Raw genomic sequence first — 16221 nt, forward strand, 5'->3', positions numbered from 1 at the left:
TAGTGATACTTATATTTTCATATATTTTATATTTTCAAAAAATATCACTAGAAGATTCTGTTAAATAGTTCTGGAACCGGAGGTCGGATCCGGATGAAACTCAATAGCAACCTCGTGGATTATGAGACTTTTTATTTGAGCCTAAGTTAATCGTTCGAACCATCTCCAACTGTGAACTGTCATTTACAGATTCGGTTCATGACTTTTTCATTTCGCGCTTTAATTTCTTACCATGTTAATATACATATTTTCATTACAGAATTTTTATCTCCGGATACAAATTTACACACTTTTCTCCTGAAAAACATAAATTCAAATTTGGCAACGCTCCACGCTATACGAAATTTAGCAAAGCACACTGCGAACGGAGAAAAAGCGGTGGTGTTTTTACCAGTAAGTTTTATAAAAATTTGAGCCATCGTTTGTGAAGAAATACTCAAAGAAATACTAAAATACTCACTTACCGCGCTGTAATTCCGGAATCGAATCTGGATATACCTTTCGAAGACTTTTTAGACCTTTTCTTTGCGTCTTATCTTGTTCAAATTGGTTAAGAAATTACCGCACTTGCTCATAGCTTTTCCCATATTACCTTGAAATTCTAGAACCAAAAAAATTGTTCACGTTGGATTCCACATAATTTGACAATCGCTCAACAAAAGACTCGTGTCGATTGATGCAATAAAATGCTGAAAAATTCAATCGTGGTGATTCAAATTTAGTGTATAAAATGAACACAGGTGACGAAACATGGAATAACTCATATGAACAGCTAAACTAATCAGCAGTCGGTATAACCGGGCATATCGCTATCGTTGCTTTAGGGGATTGTAAGGACGTCAATTGTTCGCCAGCAATTTTTGTAAAATAAGGATAACAAAAAACTAGTGGCAAAATCACAAGCACTCAAACAACCGAATATTTGAGCACCCAAAAAAAATGTGAAAATTTGTTCAAGCATATGCAAAAATGTATTGATCATCTAGGTAAATATTTTTAAAAACAATAAAACCATTTCTGATTCAATACTGTTTTCATTTTGAGGCTAAATACATAAGTAACAACCGTCGTATAACTTTAGTTGTTGCCGAAAATTCTATAAAATATTTTTATATTTCATCCATTCAATTTTGCTAATTATTATTATTTATTCATTTCTGTGCCGTCACCACAAGCAGCATCCGATAAAATCGAATGCAAAGTTTTGTTCATTCTTTTGTCCATTTAAACCCGTCAATCCGGAACCGGAAATCGAATCTTGACAAAATTCAATGGCTATGGAAATCTTTTCATGTGAATTATGTAAAGATTGATTTTGCAGCTTCCAGGCCCATGCGCAGGGGGGGGGGGGGGGGGGGGGGTGGTCCATGGAAGATTTTTCAACAGTAAGTTCCATGAACACCACTACTACTGACTACTTTTTATATAAAAGTGCAAATAACTTGACCTTCCTTTCTGAATTTTGCACCTTCCTCACCTTTCGAACCCCCCTCCCTCCCTTGAATCCCCACCCCCCTTAAACCTTACCCATCCCCTTTTGACCCCTCCCTGGAATTTTCCCTTGAACCCTCCCCTTGAACCACCCCCCCCCCCCCCCTTCTCCCTTGAATAATTCCTCCACACGGGCCTGGCAGCTTCCATAAAAACAGAGTGCCTTTTCCCTTTCTTATATAGAAAGGCTATACAATCGCTGTGAAAACCGACTTTACAACATATGTCATATACCATTCGACTCAGTTCGTCGAGATCACAAAATGTCTGTGTGTGTGTGTATGTATGTAAGTGTGTATGTGACAAATAATGTCACTCATTCTACTCAGAGATGGCCGAACAGATTTTATCTAACTAAGACTCAAATCAAAGGTCTTATAGCCTCATACAATTTTTTTGAACTTCATTTGGATCCGATTTCCGGTTCTGGAATTACAAGGAAACAAGTGCAAATTTATGAAAAAATGCGCATTCAATTTTCTCGGAAGCCGATTCACAAACTAAGTTTCCGAGAAGTTAATCCAGATCCGCATTTCGGTTCCGGTATTACAGTGCAATTAGCGAAAATTTGGAATTTTATGAGTATTTTTTCACAAGCGATGGCAAAACGTAGTGCACATTTTTATAGAACTTACTGCTAAATTCATCTAGTTGATAAATCTTTTTGGTTAGTGAATATATAAAACTACTTATGGACTACTACTACCCGATTTCCGCTTCCGATAATAGCGAAGAAAAGCTTAAAAAACGGAACTCACTTCGATTTTTCAGCAACAGTTCAACCATTTTCACGAATCATGATTAAAATTAAAGCTCTAATTGTCTATCAATATACTGTGTAATTTTATCCAGATTCCGGCTTCGAAATTATAAGGCGATGAGTGTCAAAACTATCAAATCGTCATTCAAAATGACGATGCAAAACTGGTATGCGTCGGTACGTGCGGCTTTGATCCGTTCGCAGCGTGCTTTGTTCAATTTCGTATAGCGTGCAGGGTTGTCACATTTAATTCCATATTTTGCAGGTGAAGCGACTTTCACAATGATTCACAGTCGCCGCTCTTTATAATTAAGGTAAAACTACTGAACCAAATTACAGACAATTGCTTGAATTTATTTATTTATTTATTTATTTATTTATTTATTTGGAGCAGGGAAAAGCCCGATGGAGATGAAATTTGGCAATCTCTCTCTCCAGCAGGCATAAAACCTCCTCATCATTTGTATCAACAGATTACAATGATCCAACAGATACATTTAAGCCTAACACTACAATTAAAACTAACAGTTAAAACTAAATTTATAACACTATAACTAGTTAATGACACCAAGCATAACAATATTAGTACTCTTACTTAGAAGGTGAGATAGAGGAGAAAATTTATTAGGTAAATTGAAAACAAGGGTTGGTGGAGGAGGTGCTAAACGAGCGAAAACGAACGACGGGGTTGGAATCAGCATGTAGATCTAATTAGTTATCAAAAAGGTGGTGGAAGGCAGAAAAAAAAACGACGAGGTTAGAATCGGCATGTAGATCTAATTAGTTATCAAAAAGGTGGTGGAAGGCAGAAAAAAAAAACGACGAGGTTAGAATCGGCATGTAGATCTAATTAGTGATAAAAATGGATGTTAGAAGACAGAAAAAAGAGGAAGTAACGACCAGGTTAATTTAGGCGAGCGAATCTAGTTAGTTTCAAATGAAGATGATGGAGAGACGGAATGGGGGTTGAATGAAAATAAAATATTAACGGTTCCAGATAAATCCTAATCTGACAGGTGACTATGAAACAATCGTTTAATCATGTTTCGAGATAAATGAAAGTCGAAGACATTGGAACAGTTGTTGAATGTTCGGCACATACTGGAGAACGGCTCATTATAACCATAATTTGTTCTTGCAACAGGTAATCTCAAAAAGGGGTGGGAACGAAGATTGCGTCGATGAATGTCGAGATTAATCAATTGAAGGAGTTCGGGACAATCGATACGTGATTGAAGCAAATCAGCAACGAAAGTTGCCTTGGAGACATTCCGACGAACGAATAACCGATCAAGATCAATAAGCTTACAGCGATCTATGTAACTAGGAAGATTAGTAGGATCTCTCCATGGTAGGTTACGCAGGGCAAATCTAATAAATTTATGTTGAATAGCTTCGATCCGATCTATGTCGATTTGATAATGGGGTGACCAGACAACAGCTGAATATTCAAGCGTCGAGCGGACTAGAGCACAATATAATGCTTTAAGACAATGTACATTGACAAAGCTCTTAGTAATGCGAAAGACGAAACCTAAAAGCTTAGAGGCCTTAGAGATCACATAATCGATATGACTTTTGAAATTCAACTTGGTATCAAGAATGACACCTAAATCTTTAACGGTAGACTCTCGTTTCAGTACAATCTGCGAAATGTTATAGTCGTAGCTAAATAGCGAGTGTTTGCGAGTAAACGACGTAACGGAACATTTCGAGGCATTTAGGACCATTCTATTGTCGTTACACCAGTTCACGAATGATTCAAGCTGTGACTGTAAAAATATAGTGTCGTCGGGCGATCTTACTAGATGATAAAGCTTAAAATCATCTGCGAAAGATAGTTTGTGGCATTTCAATAGAAAGTTGAGATCATTGAGGTAGAGCAAGAATAAAAATGGTCCCAAGTGACTGCCTTGAGGGACTCCAGAACCTACAGCAAACGGTGTTGTAATGCATTCACCGATTTTCACTAACATTTTCCGACCAATAAGATATGATTGAAGCCAGTTGAGTAAAGATCCACTGAATCCAAGTTTTTCGAGTTTAGCAACTGCAATTTGGTGGTTTATCTTATCGAAGGCTGCGGAGAAATCCGTATAGATAGCGTCAACTTGAAGGCGTGCTTGTAGGGATCGAATTATAAAAGATGTATAAGACAATAAGTTCGTTGTAGTTGATCGTTTTGGCATAAAACCGTGTTGTGTTTCCGAGATGTAGTTATTGCAGTTATGCTTGATGAAGTCCAGAACTATATTCTCAAGTAACTTAGACACAGCGCATAGTGCGGCTATCCCACGATAATTAGATACATCAGCTTTATTTCCCTTCTTGAAAACCGGAAAAATATATGATGTTTTCCAAATATCCGGAAAAGTTCCTGAATTGAGTGAGATATTAAACAGCATCGATAGTGGAATCTGAAGGCTGTTCGAGCACTTTTTCAATACCAGAGAAGGAATACCATCGGGCCCAGCGTTAGAAGATAGTTTCATTTTAGAACACGCTTTATCAATCATAGCTGTCGTTATGATTGGATGGGGGCCAATCGGGGAACGGCGAGGAACATTAATGATAGCTTTGGAGATCTGATCATTCGATAAGGTTTCATCAGAGAATACATAGCTGAAATGTGATTTAAATAGGCTACAAATGTCAGGCAACACGGATGATTCAACGTCACCAAGAAACATCTGGTTGGGTAGTCCTGATTCCTTCCTCTGTTCGTTCACGTAGTTCCAGAAGCTTTTGGGGTTGATTTTTAAATTATTTTGTACACGAAGGAGGTGGGAGTGAAATAACATTTTGTTCAGTCGCTTATAACGATTGTTGAGGAACATATAGTACGATCTCAAATGGAGCGAAGGATGTTTCGATAGTTTTCTTAGAGCAGAACGTTTAGCACGCTTATAACGTTTTAGGGTCAGATTGGACCATGGGGGATGGACAGATTCACGTCGAATATTTTTGGGTACAAATTGATCGATAGCATACAAAACTATATGGGACCATAACATAGCAATGGAATTGCAATCGCCATTAGTAAACAGGCTTCTCCAGTCTAGCGACAGCAAAAACTGATTCATTGCCTCGAAATTTCCTCTCTGGAAATCGTAATATGTGCCTTCAGAAACGTTATTAAAAACGGTTGGCGTGTATGCAGGTATAGTGATTTGGAGAGGAGGGTGATGACGACACTTTTTAACCAGTGGCGAAGGAGCGATGGATATGGAACAAGTACTCGACAATTCATAGCTGGCGAAGCAAAGATCCAGAAGGCGATTATTGCTATTATAGTTATCATTTAGCTGAACTAAACCTGCGGTGTTGTAATCATCCAGGAGTCGTAATGTAGTATGAGTTTTAGAAGAACATGAAGCATCCGGATAAAGATATTTACTAGAACTGCGAGTCCATTTAATACCAGGTTGGTTGAAATCACCTAAGATCATAATTTTGTCATTTAAGCTCAATTTATCGCTTATCAATGAAAGAGAACTTAAGTGTTGTTCGATCAGATTCAAATCATTCACGCGATCAGGCGGAAAGTAAAGCACGCAAATGTACAATGTAAAGTGTGTGAACGAAAGAGCGATCCAAACTTGCTCAACATTTTCACAGTTTGAGAGAGACACCAAGCGAGAATTGAATTTGGAGCAACAGGCAATAAGAATACCACCGCCGCTCTTTTTCAACTCTTTTTGAATCCATAACATAGGGTTACGGAGGTATTTTGTCCCGATGCTCATATTTTTGGTTGTAATCAAAATAATCACACCGAATTTCTTAAAGAGTGAAATAATCTTCAGAATTCTAAAACACGATGTGCTTCATTTCGATTTCACCCAGAAATATGAACGCCGAACCAAAGTATATTAGAATGGCGAAAATACTTCCGTTACCCGATAAGAAAAGCCAGTTTTAGCTAATTTTCTCTCAATGAAAACCACAAAAACCCCTGTTTGCCTTTCTCATACATAAAGGCTATGGAGACATCCCATTTTAGAATTACTGGGTTACAAGCACCAAAAAAGTGAAAATAATGTCACTCAATTTTCTCGAAGATGGCCTAATCGATTTTCACAAACTAAGATTGGAATGAAAATTCTTACGGTCTCTAAGTTCTCAAATTTCATTTGGATCTGACTTCCGGTTCGGGAACTATAGGCTGTAAATAATGTTAACAACTTTTTTCGAAAATGTCTCAACTAAAATTCACTATCTTAGATTCAACTGACAGGTCTTCAGATATCTTAAGAATATTCCGATTTTAATTCAGATTCAACTTCCGGTTCCGGAGATAGGGTGCTTGCTGTTAAAATGTCAATTTCAAAAGTATTTTTTCATAAATAATAATGTGATGAGTACCGAATTCTTTAAATTGGCTAATAAGTTTCACTAGTTTTGCAGATCACGATAGTCTAGGGTCAGATAATCTGATATGAGTAGATTTACATAAATTCAAACTCAAATTAACATGTCCGATAATTCCATAAAAAATAACCAAGCATGAATTCCGGCTCTAACATTCCAAGGGCATAAGTTTTCAAAATTTCAAACCGTCAAAGAAATTTATAAAAAGATTTTGAGTTGTGCTAAAAACTGTTCCAATATGTAGGTCATATTTCCGATTTTCACTATACCGGTATCCAGTTTTCGGTTCCGGAGATACCGGAAATAGTGGTCAATATCTTTAAAATGAAGCTCACTTTATTTTCTCATATATGATTGAATCGATTTATACTGACTTACATTCAAATATAGTATATAAAAGTAGTACTGTTATGCAAAATAAGTCTTCAAAACTTGTTTCTAAACATTTTTAATTTACAGTATTTTGATGACTCTGTAATGTAATATATATCAGATAATGAATAATTCACGTACTTGAGATAATTCTCTCGATCAAGTCATTTGAATGTGTCAAAGTTCATCTTCAGACAATATTGTGTAACCGGGAAGAGTACTTTTTTCAAACCTGTCTCGATAGGTAATCGATATGCCCGTCATTTTGTTGTTTTTGCAATGTAAAAGTTGTCTTTGTTAAGTACATCTAAAGATTTTTCTAATGAATATTTTCTGCCTATTTCGGTTTCTGTACAATCAAATAAAAAACTCATTGTTTCTACAGATTCATAGAATGTCCTCTTAAACAATAGAAATACCGGAAATTCTTTGTAAGAAGGTTATTTGTTATTACTGTTGATATACCGAACCTAAAATCATCAGTCAACAATATTTCCAAATGTTCGTGACTCAGTGAAAATATTATCCTCCCTATCCGAAGATTGTTAGCCTAGCCCATTTGAATTCCGAATGGTAAGCCAAAGAAAGCAAAAAAAAGAGTACTCATATTATTATTATCAAAAGAAATCAGAATAAAGGAACATTTACTTTTTGCATTCTCTCAAACAGTCAGGCAGCTTTGTCCTGACCGAATGTGGTGGACGACGCCGAGTAGCATAATGAAGCCGTGTATCAAGTATGGTTTTGTTTAGTGTATCCTCTCGTAAAGGAGCGCCATTTTTACATTTCCCTCCATGCGAGTGCGGGGAAGAGGAAACCCGGGTTGATAAGTGGAAAACAAGAGTAGTCTGAGGGAAAACTATTACACTATCAAGTTTTACTTCGCTTCGCTTTTATTCGTAACGGTATCTTCATGTCATTTCCCTAAGAGTAGGAAAAAAAGTGAAATGGGAACATTTTCTCTTGATTGGATAGATTCACTTTGGTGATGTTTGGCCGGAATGTTGCCACGCACTATTGTTCTCGAAGGGCGCAGTATGTATTGTGTTTCCTACTTACTTCATCAGCGTGACGCGCGGAATCGTCTTTGCTCTAGAGAGGGGACGGACAAGAAGCCACAAAAGTAAGTCGTTTAATGAATAAATATTCGGTCGAGATTTCCCCGCAAAGGGAAAACAATCCACACGAAAGGGTGAAGCTCTAAATTGCTTATTTTTACAAGTGGTAGCCGTTATAAAGCGAATGCTCGACATCCCCATTGTTTTGTACCCAATAAACGAGTGACAGTTAGCTGACTTCCGAGCAAAATCCAATCAAAGCAAGTGACGGCACACATCCGTCCTGATTTGATTATTGGCACACGTTCTTTGGCTCCTGATCACGAACACAGGGGAAATAATCGAATTAGCACCGTTTTAATCACGAAAACATTTGACGTTCCATGAGCTGTCAACACATGGCAGATCTAAAAAATTGATATTAATAGTCCTTCTAAAACTCGGACGCCTCCCCTTTCCGGGTGAAATGAAATCCGCAACTCCTGAGCGATAGGTGATAATCAAATTAAATACCCATTAAACGTGCACTTACATTATCCGTGAAAAAGAGGAAAAATGCTTTTGTTTTCATTGTGGCACTGCCATCGAGAGTCAGCATCATGAGTCATTAGAAACCATCAACTTTTGCTCACCCTCGTTCGATTCCGGTATACTTGGGCCCATTTTCAATCTTCCACGAGGCAAGCAACTTAATCCTGCCGAAAGGAACGGAGGCGTAAATTTGTAATTAATGATCTGTTCTTCAGCGTTTTTTTTTTTGTATTTGTCCACCCCGACCATACTCGATTCAGTGCAGTGAGATGTAAATTTGCTTCTTGCCTAGTTTTTTTTCCTATCTGGGTGAGAACAAAAGGAAAACAACCTATCAGCCAGTATCAATTTCGGAAATCCGTTCATCTTCCCATTCACTTCACTGATGGAGAACTAATCGAGGGAACAGAAAAAGCATTGTACCGCCACGGAACGCTGGGAACAAAAAAATTCCCAAACCCAAACCCACGGGCAACAACGAGGACGTCAATTTTCTCCTTCATTTAGCGATCAAATTGAAATATTAAAAAGTAATTTATGAATCTCTGTTTGAGATAGCGATGAAAGGTTAAACCCATTCTTCTTCGGGATTGTAATGCTGAATTTTTTACAGTTTTGAGAGCTTCGGTAGGTTATGTTTGTCTTCACTATTTTGACTTTTTACCTTTGACTTCGAGTAATGATTTCCATATCACAAGAAAATTTCTTCGGAAGAATTAATGATTAATAATTGGTTGAACGTGACCTTGGTTTCATAACAAACCTGGAACACACTCCAACATGCAGATCATCTCCTTCTCAGGAAACTGTTCTGCTGTTAACCTATGAAATTATGAAAATATACGTGATTGTTTCAAACACAAAAGGTTTTTGCATTTCTTATATAAAAGGTCAAACAATCTCTTGGATAACCAACGGCAGCCTTACGTGTTTCATCCAAATGTTTTGACGGAATTTATATGAAGTTTTTATTGTAAGCAAAGTAAATAATTTCTGTGACCTCCATTAAAATTTCATCAAAAATATTTGATCACTTCAAAAGAAATAAAAGTAACCTGAAAATCTTAATTTTTTTTTAAATTGTTCTTATTAAAATTGACAGAATGTTAGTTTTTTCTACGGTTTTGCAAAGAATAAAAACATTATGTTAAGTATCATAAAGTGTGATTTTATAGTTTTCATTACAATTCAAATGATGCAAAAAATTGTTTCAATAACAAGGATCTTAGAATGCACAATCGGGTGTCTCGGGCAACAGCGCAGTAGACAACCTTGGGCTACAGCTCATGAACAGAGAACAAAAGAGAAAAAAAATCAGTAACGCCCCGAATAGTCCCTTTCCGGATAAAAAGCATAAAAAGTGCTCAACATTTAGCAAATCAGTTAAAAAAAGTAAAAGTATGAATTTATAGGAAAATATGACCTATTGTATTATTTAAAGTTACAACAGTTGATACAATTATAAATTTTAACACAATTTCAATATATAAATTGCAAAAGAGTCTGAAAAAATTTCACAATGACGGTTAGGCGGTATACTAAAAGGTGAGATAACAGACTTTTTAAACACCTTCATTTACAGTATTTACAAAATGTCAAGTGGAAAATGCAACTGGAATCAGTTCGTAGAGATAGCATAATGTGTGTGCTTGTGTACCTATAACCAGAGTGACATCTTCTCCGTAATGTTGGCAACACTCCAAAACATTCTATATAAAATGTTGACAGTTTCACTAGCTTTATATTGTATTTGACAGATCGTTTGTTCGCTTGGAGCAAAGCTGTCATTCCAAACGAACAGGTGTCGTCACTCTGGTTGTAGGCGTTCTAGTTTGTGCGTGAATGTAATATTCCTGTGCACTCACTTTTATAGGAGATGGCTGAGCAATTTTTCCAACTTAAGATTCAAATGAAAGGTCTTGTAGTCTCACACAAAAGTCCTGAATTTTATCCAGATTCAACTTCAGAATTACAGTGTGATTAGGGCCAAAGGTTTATTTATTTAGGAGCAAGGGAAAAGCCCGATGGAGCTGAGATTTTTGTTCTTCTTCTCCAGCAGGCATAAAACCTTCTCATCTTTTGTTTCAACAGATAACAGTTGTACAAATGGTACATAATGAAATCTTCAATTACCCTTATTTATAATACAAAGCTAACTAACAACTATTGATATCGTCTAATTATCCTAATAAAAGTAGCGGGAAAAGATTCGGAGAAAACAGGTTTTAATGGTGTTACGAGATAAATTGAAATAAAATTCATCAGAGCAAGTATTGAATAAGTGACACATACACGAAAACGGTTCATTAAAGCTATAGTTAGTTCTAGCACGAGGAATTCTGAGAAATCCCTTTCTCCGCAAATTACGCCGATGAATGTCAATTCGAGTTTGTATGAGGTCCGCGACGAAAACATCTTTCAGTGTATCACGGCGGACCGATAGCAAATCGAGGTGTACGAGCCTACATCGATTTTCGTAGCTTGAAAGATTCAATGGACAGTTTCAATGCGCAGCTTATCAGTTTGTTAATATGGTGTCCAAACAACAACAGCATACTCCAGTGTAGAGCGAATTAGAGCGCAATATAACGATTTCAGGCAGTATATGTTATTGAATTTTTTTGAGATGCGAAAGATGAAACCTAGCATCTTGGATGCCTTAGAGAGGGTATATTCTGTGTGATCTTTGTAACTAAGTTTTGAATCCAATAACACTCCTAGATCCTTAATTGATGTCTTCCGTGTTAGTACAGCTTGCGAAAAAGTGTAATCATACGTGATCGTGGTTCGTTTACGAGAGAAGGAGATAACGGAGCATTGAGAGGTGTTCAGAACCATTCTGTTGACGTTGCACCAGTTAGAAAATACATACAACTGTGACTGCAAGATATATGAGTCTTTCAGATCTTTGATGAGATGAAACAGCTTGAAATCGTCGGCAAATGATAGCTTCATATATTGCAATGCGAAATTCAGATCATTTAGATATAGCAGAAATATGAAAGATCCTAAATGGCTTCCCTGAGGAACGCCAGAGCTCACAATGAATGATGGAGTAACGCAATCGCCAATTTTCACGGTCATACTACGACCAGTCAGATATGATCCAATCCAATTGAGAAAGAGGCCGCTGAATCCAAGCCTGTAGAGCTTTGCAATTGCAATTTGATGGTTAATCTTGTCGAATGCAGCTGTGAAATCTGTATAGGTGGCATCAACTTGATGTTGCCCTTTCATAGATCGAACGATATACCTTATGATCAAAAAAGAACCGGAATTTTCATTTTAAAATTCCCGCGCTTGTCCAATCGGTAAACTTTTATTCTCTCAACGTTGGCAACACTTTTATACACATTCTGTCAAATTTTGACGCATATCGTACGATTAGTTTTTGTTTGACGTCTATACAAAGAAGTTGAAAAATTTTCGTGTGGTGATTTTAATAATGGATGAAAATTTAGAACAAGCGCCATTCGGTCAATTGTTGTGCGGTTTCAACGTCATATTCATAGATCCACACCTCATCACCAGTTATGATGCATTCGATGAATGTGGGGTCACTATCTGCGTTGGAAATTATATCTTTGGCCACATCAACACGACGCTGTTTTTGAATGAAATTCAGCTTTTTTGGCACCAGCCGAGAAGCGACGCGTTTCAAACCCAAAACATCAATTAAAATGTGTTCGGCTGATCCATAAGAGATGCCCAACAACACAGCAATCTCTCTTATTGGTACAGAACAACACGATTTGCTTCGCCGATTCAATGTTTTCTTCAGTAACAGATGTTGTTGGGCGGCCAGGGATTTCATCATGATCCAAGCTTGTACGACCACCTTTGAAGCGTTTATACCCATCGTATGCCTGTGTTTCTCCTAGACACGATTCACCAAAGGCCTTTTCTAATATTTTCAACTTTTCGGAACACTTAAATCCATTTGCAACACAAAATTTGATGCACGCACGTTGTTCTAAATTTTCATCCATTATAAAAATCGCCACACGAAAATTTTTCAACTGTTTTGTATAGACGCCAAACAAAAACTAATCGTACGATATGCGTCAAAAGTTGATAGAATGTGTATAAAAGTGTTGCCAACGTTGAGAGAATAAAAGTTTACCGATTGGACAAGCGCGGGAATTTTAAAATGAAAATTCCGGTTCTTAGAGAGGTATAGAGAGTTTCAAATTTCGATGTTTTTTTTTCATAAGTGACCATGCAAAAGTAAGCGGATTCTTAAAAACTGGTTAGTGATGTCTTCCACTTTCAGGATCATGCAATTTTTTCCAATTGCCTTCACGTTTTACCTTCGGCTCATCAGTGTCTAAAGCATCTGAAGGTAAAATGGAAAATGGAAACAAAATATTTGCTTTTTTGTGCAAACCAAGTCCCCCTAAATGTTGACATCTTGTAACTCGTTTCGGTGAAACCTGTTTCCGGTTTTCGATTTCGACGGAACCGAACATTGTGAATAAAAGCAATGGTACTTATTCAATTTATCGGACACGGTTGGACCAATTTTTACAAACTTAGATTCAATTCAAGTTACCTAATCAAATTCGGATCCAACTTCCGTTTTCAACCACCATTTATGTAACGATACAAAGAATATAAAATATCGCTATGCCGAAACTTGTTCTGGTATGTAGGTATTGATATTTGATGACCAAACGAAAAGTACCAGAAGTACCGGAAACAAATCTCTAAAAACGGAACTCACTTAAGCCGGGTTTCTTTTACTTAGACATCAAGAACAGCTCCTTTATCTCACAGGGTGCAATGAAATTTTTGACGGATTCAACTTTCGGTTTTTTTTCCATAAATACGTTTATTTCTTAAGGCAGTTTACATAAGTTTTTCTTCGCCGTAGCATCACTTTTACATAATATTCTTATCCTAATTTAATTCTAACATAGTCACAACGATTTGAATTTATTAAAACATATTCCTCTTATTACTTAAATATCATCTTAGGTAACTCGTCATTAATTATGAAATCTACTCGGGTATATTATTTGAACCAAACGATTAACTCCTATAAATTATAAAATAAGCTGTTATTTTCAGGCATTTTGTTGATAATTTCATTAACTGTTTCGAGTTTGTTTGTATCATTACATAATTTCTATTCTAATTTAGCTATTGGTTGAACTCATGGACGCAGCTGCAATCAGAACTATGTCTTAAAAGGGGCCTTTATTAAATTGAAACTCCAATTTTCTTTATGAAATGATAAATAAGTTTCATGTATGGAAGGTCACGACAAGCAAGAATGTCTCGAACTGGGGCATTGGATAGTCTACCTTGGGTACGCAAAGAATTTATTAGTTGAGATCTGACATCACGATACTCTACGCATGTCCATACGACATGATCAATATCTCGATAACCTTCGCCACAAGCACAATGATTAGTCTCGGAGAGCCCAATTCGAAGGAGATGTGCGTCTAACGTGTAGTGATTGGACATTAGAAGTTTCGGTTTTGGAATTGAAGGGTTGAAAAGTACTCTAAGTTTCGAGCCTCAATCTGAAACGATCAGACAAGTATAGAAATCTTTAAACCGGTTCAATATATAGGTATCAAAAATTGAATACCAAACAAATTTACATGGCTATTCTTATTCTGGAAATAGTAGTCGCATATTCTAAAATGGAATTTACAATAAAATTCTCATAACCTTGATATTTTAATTTCTTAGATAAACACTGTAAAATTTATCGAATTTTGCATGAGAGCTGCTTTAAATCGTGCACTAGTTTTCCCGCAAGGTAGGACTTCATAATTCGTTATCTTTTATGTCAAGAGACTGTGAAGGCCAATTTTCGCGAACAAGGATGGCAAAAACTTGCTCATGAGGCTCGATTTTTTCTATTCATCATCTCACCTCATGATTTACGATGTAAAGTGACAGTACAGATGAAACCCATCGCTGATCTAAACAAACACACTCACCTATACAGATCACCGCTGACATCAAATTATGATGGTAATGATGGTTCTCAGTTTTGATTTCATAGCATCTAACTCTCATTCCTAGTTTTAAAAAGTGAGTACTTAGATTCAATTCAAGTGAGCTGACATCACCGTACCGAGCTACACCGGTGAGTGTAAGCTTAAACCACAGTGCTGCCAACACAACCCAGATTCTCGGTTTTGTTTTTGCACGAGCACGAGTATTAATATACGAAAATAAAAGTTGAACCGTAGCGTGATGTATACCATAAACGATTGAATTTCATGTCTCGAGCTAAACACAACTGGCTACTGAACTGAATGCGTTTTGCAGTTCCTAGAACATGTGTTGCGAATTGGATTGAAATAACATCGATTCGAACGTTGACAACTCTGGTGGATGGGGAATACAAGCGAGACAGTGTCATAAGAATCTGATTCAATGTGTTGATATACAAACACATAAAATCCCAACTCACAAATCGTCTCTCAGTGAGTTCTAATAGTTGATGTGCACTCAGCGCTCATCTGCTGATTGCTTGACACTACGATGTTGAGACGATGTTTTCTCTACACAAATAGTTATCCAGTTACTCAACTCGCTCAGCGATGCTTCTGAAACCGATTTGCAGGTGAGCTGAACTCAGTGATGATGAAGTACGGAGTTGATTATTGCCAGTCCTGATCGTCAAGTTATTTTCCTCTTTCTGTATTTTTGTCAGGCGACTTCGATGTTTGGGGTATTTACCTTTTTGAACATTTTCTTAGTCGATCGGCGGATATAAGATGCCATCTCAAATATTGACTTTTAACAGTTATATGACGGAACACTATCACGAACTTCTTACACGCTTACTCGCGGTTACTCAGATTTAGTGAAGAGCTGTTGAAAAAAACGAAACTACCACTGAATGAAAGCTACTTTATCGCGACTTACACAATTTTAAGCTGTAAAAAGTTCTTTGGAATGAAGAAAATTATAAATATCAAAGGTATAACTTTGCTCCCGCTGTTTTTTTTTTCAAAATAAATTATTATTACGAAAAAGTGCTTACAGATGTATTATTCAAAGTATTGTCCGTCGCTAGCTACAGCTTTCTCCCATCTTTCCAGCAATTTTCGGATCCCGGCCTCGAAAACAGGAGTCCTCTTTTGACGCGATCCATGAAGCAATCCATTTTTCCAACTCTTCAAGGATTGAAAATGTTGATCTGTCAGGCCGTGTGCCATCGAACGGAATAGGTGGAAATCAGCGGTTTCCTAACTGGCTAAGAATAACGCTACGGTCCACCTGTATCGGTGGTATAAGTCCACCAAACCGGTAAGTCGTGTGGCATCCGGCGGAATTATTTTTTACCAAGAATTGATTCACTGGTTTCCTGTTCCATGTCGTAAAAGGCCACAAAAATAGGAACTCCTAAGTCAAGGTGTATTTCCGTGCCGATGGCTGGATGGCTGCAGGAGGTTAAACAATGCAGTCGTGAACGGAATATCTTGGGGTTTTCCCTTACTGTGTTAAGCGAAGCTCTGGCACAGTGGACGACTTCTTTCTTCACAACTCGTGGGATTTAAATGATTAAAACATTTAAAAAAATCCTTACATGGTTCGCTATAGGCGATTATAAGCCAATATATTTGGTTTCTTGTAGTTGTTGTACGGTTATTGCTGGAGGTGAAATGT

Source organism: Malaya genurostris, chromosome 1, assembly GCF_030247185.1.
Source record: "Malaya genurostris strain Urasoe2022 chromosome 1, Malgen_1.1, whole genome shotgun sequence".
Taxonomy (NCBI): domain Eukaryota; kingdom Metazoa; phylum Arthropoda; class Insecta; order Diptera; family Culicidae; genus Malaya; species Malaya genurostris.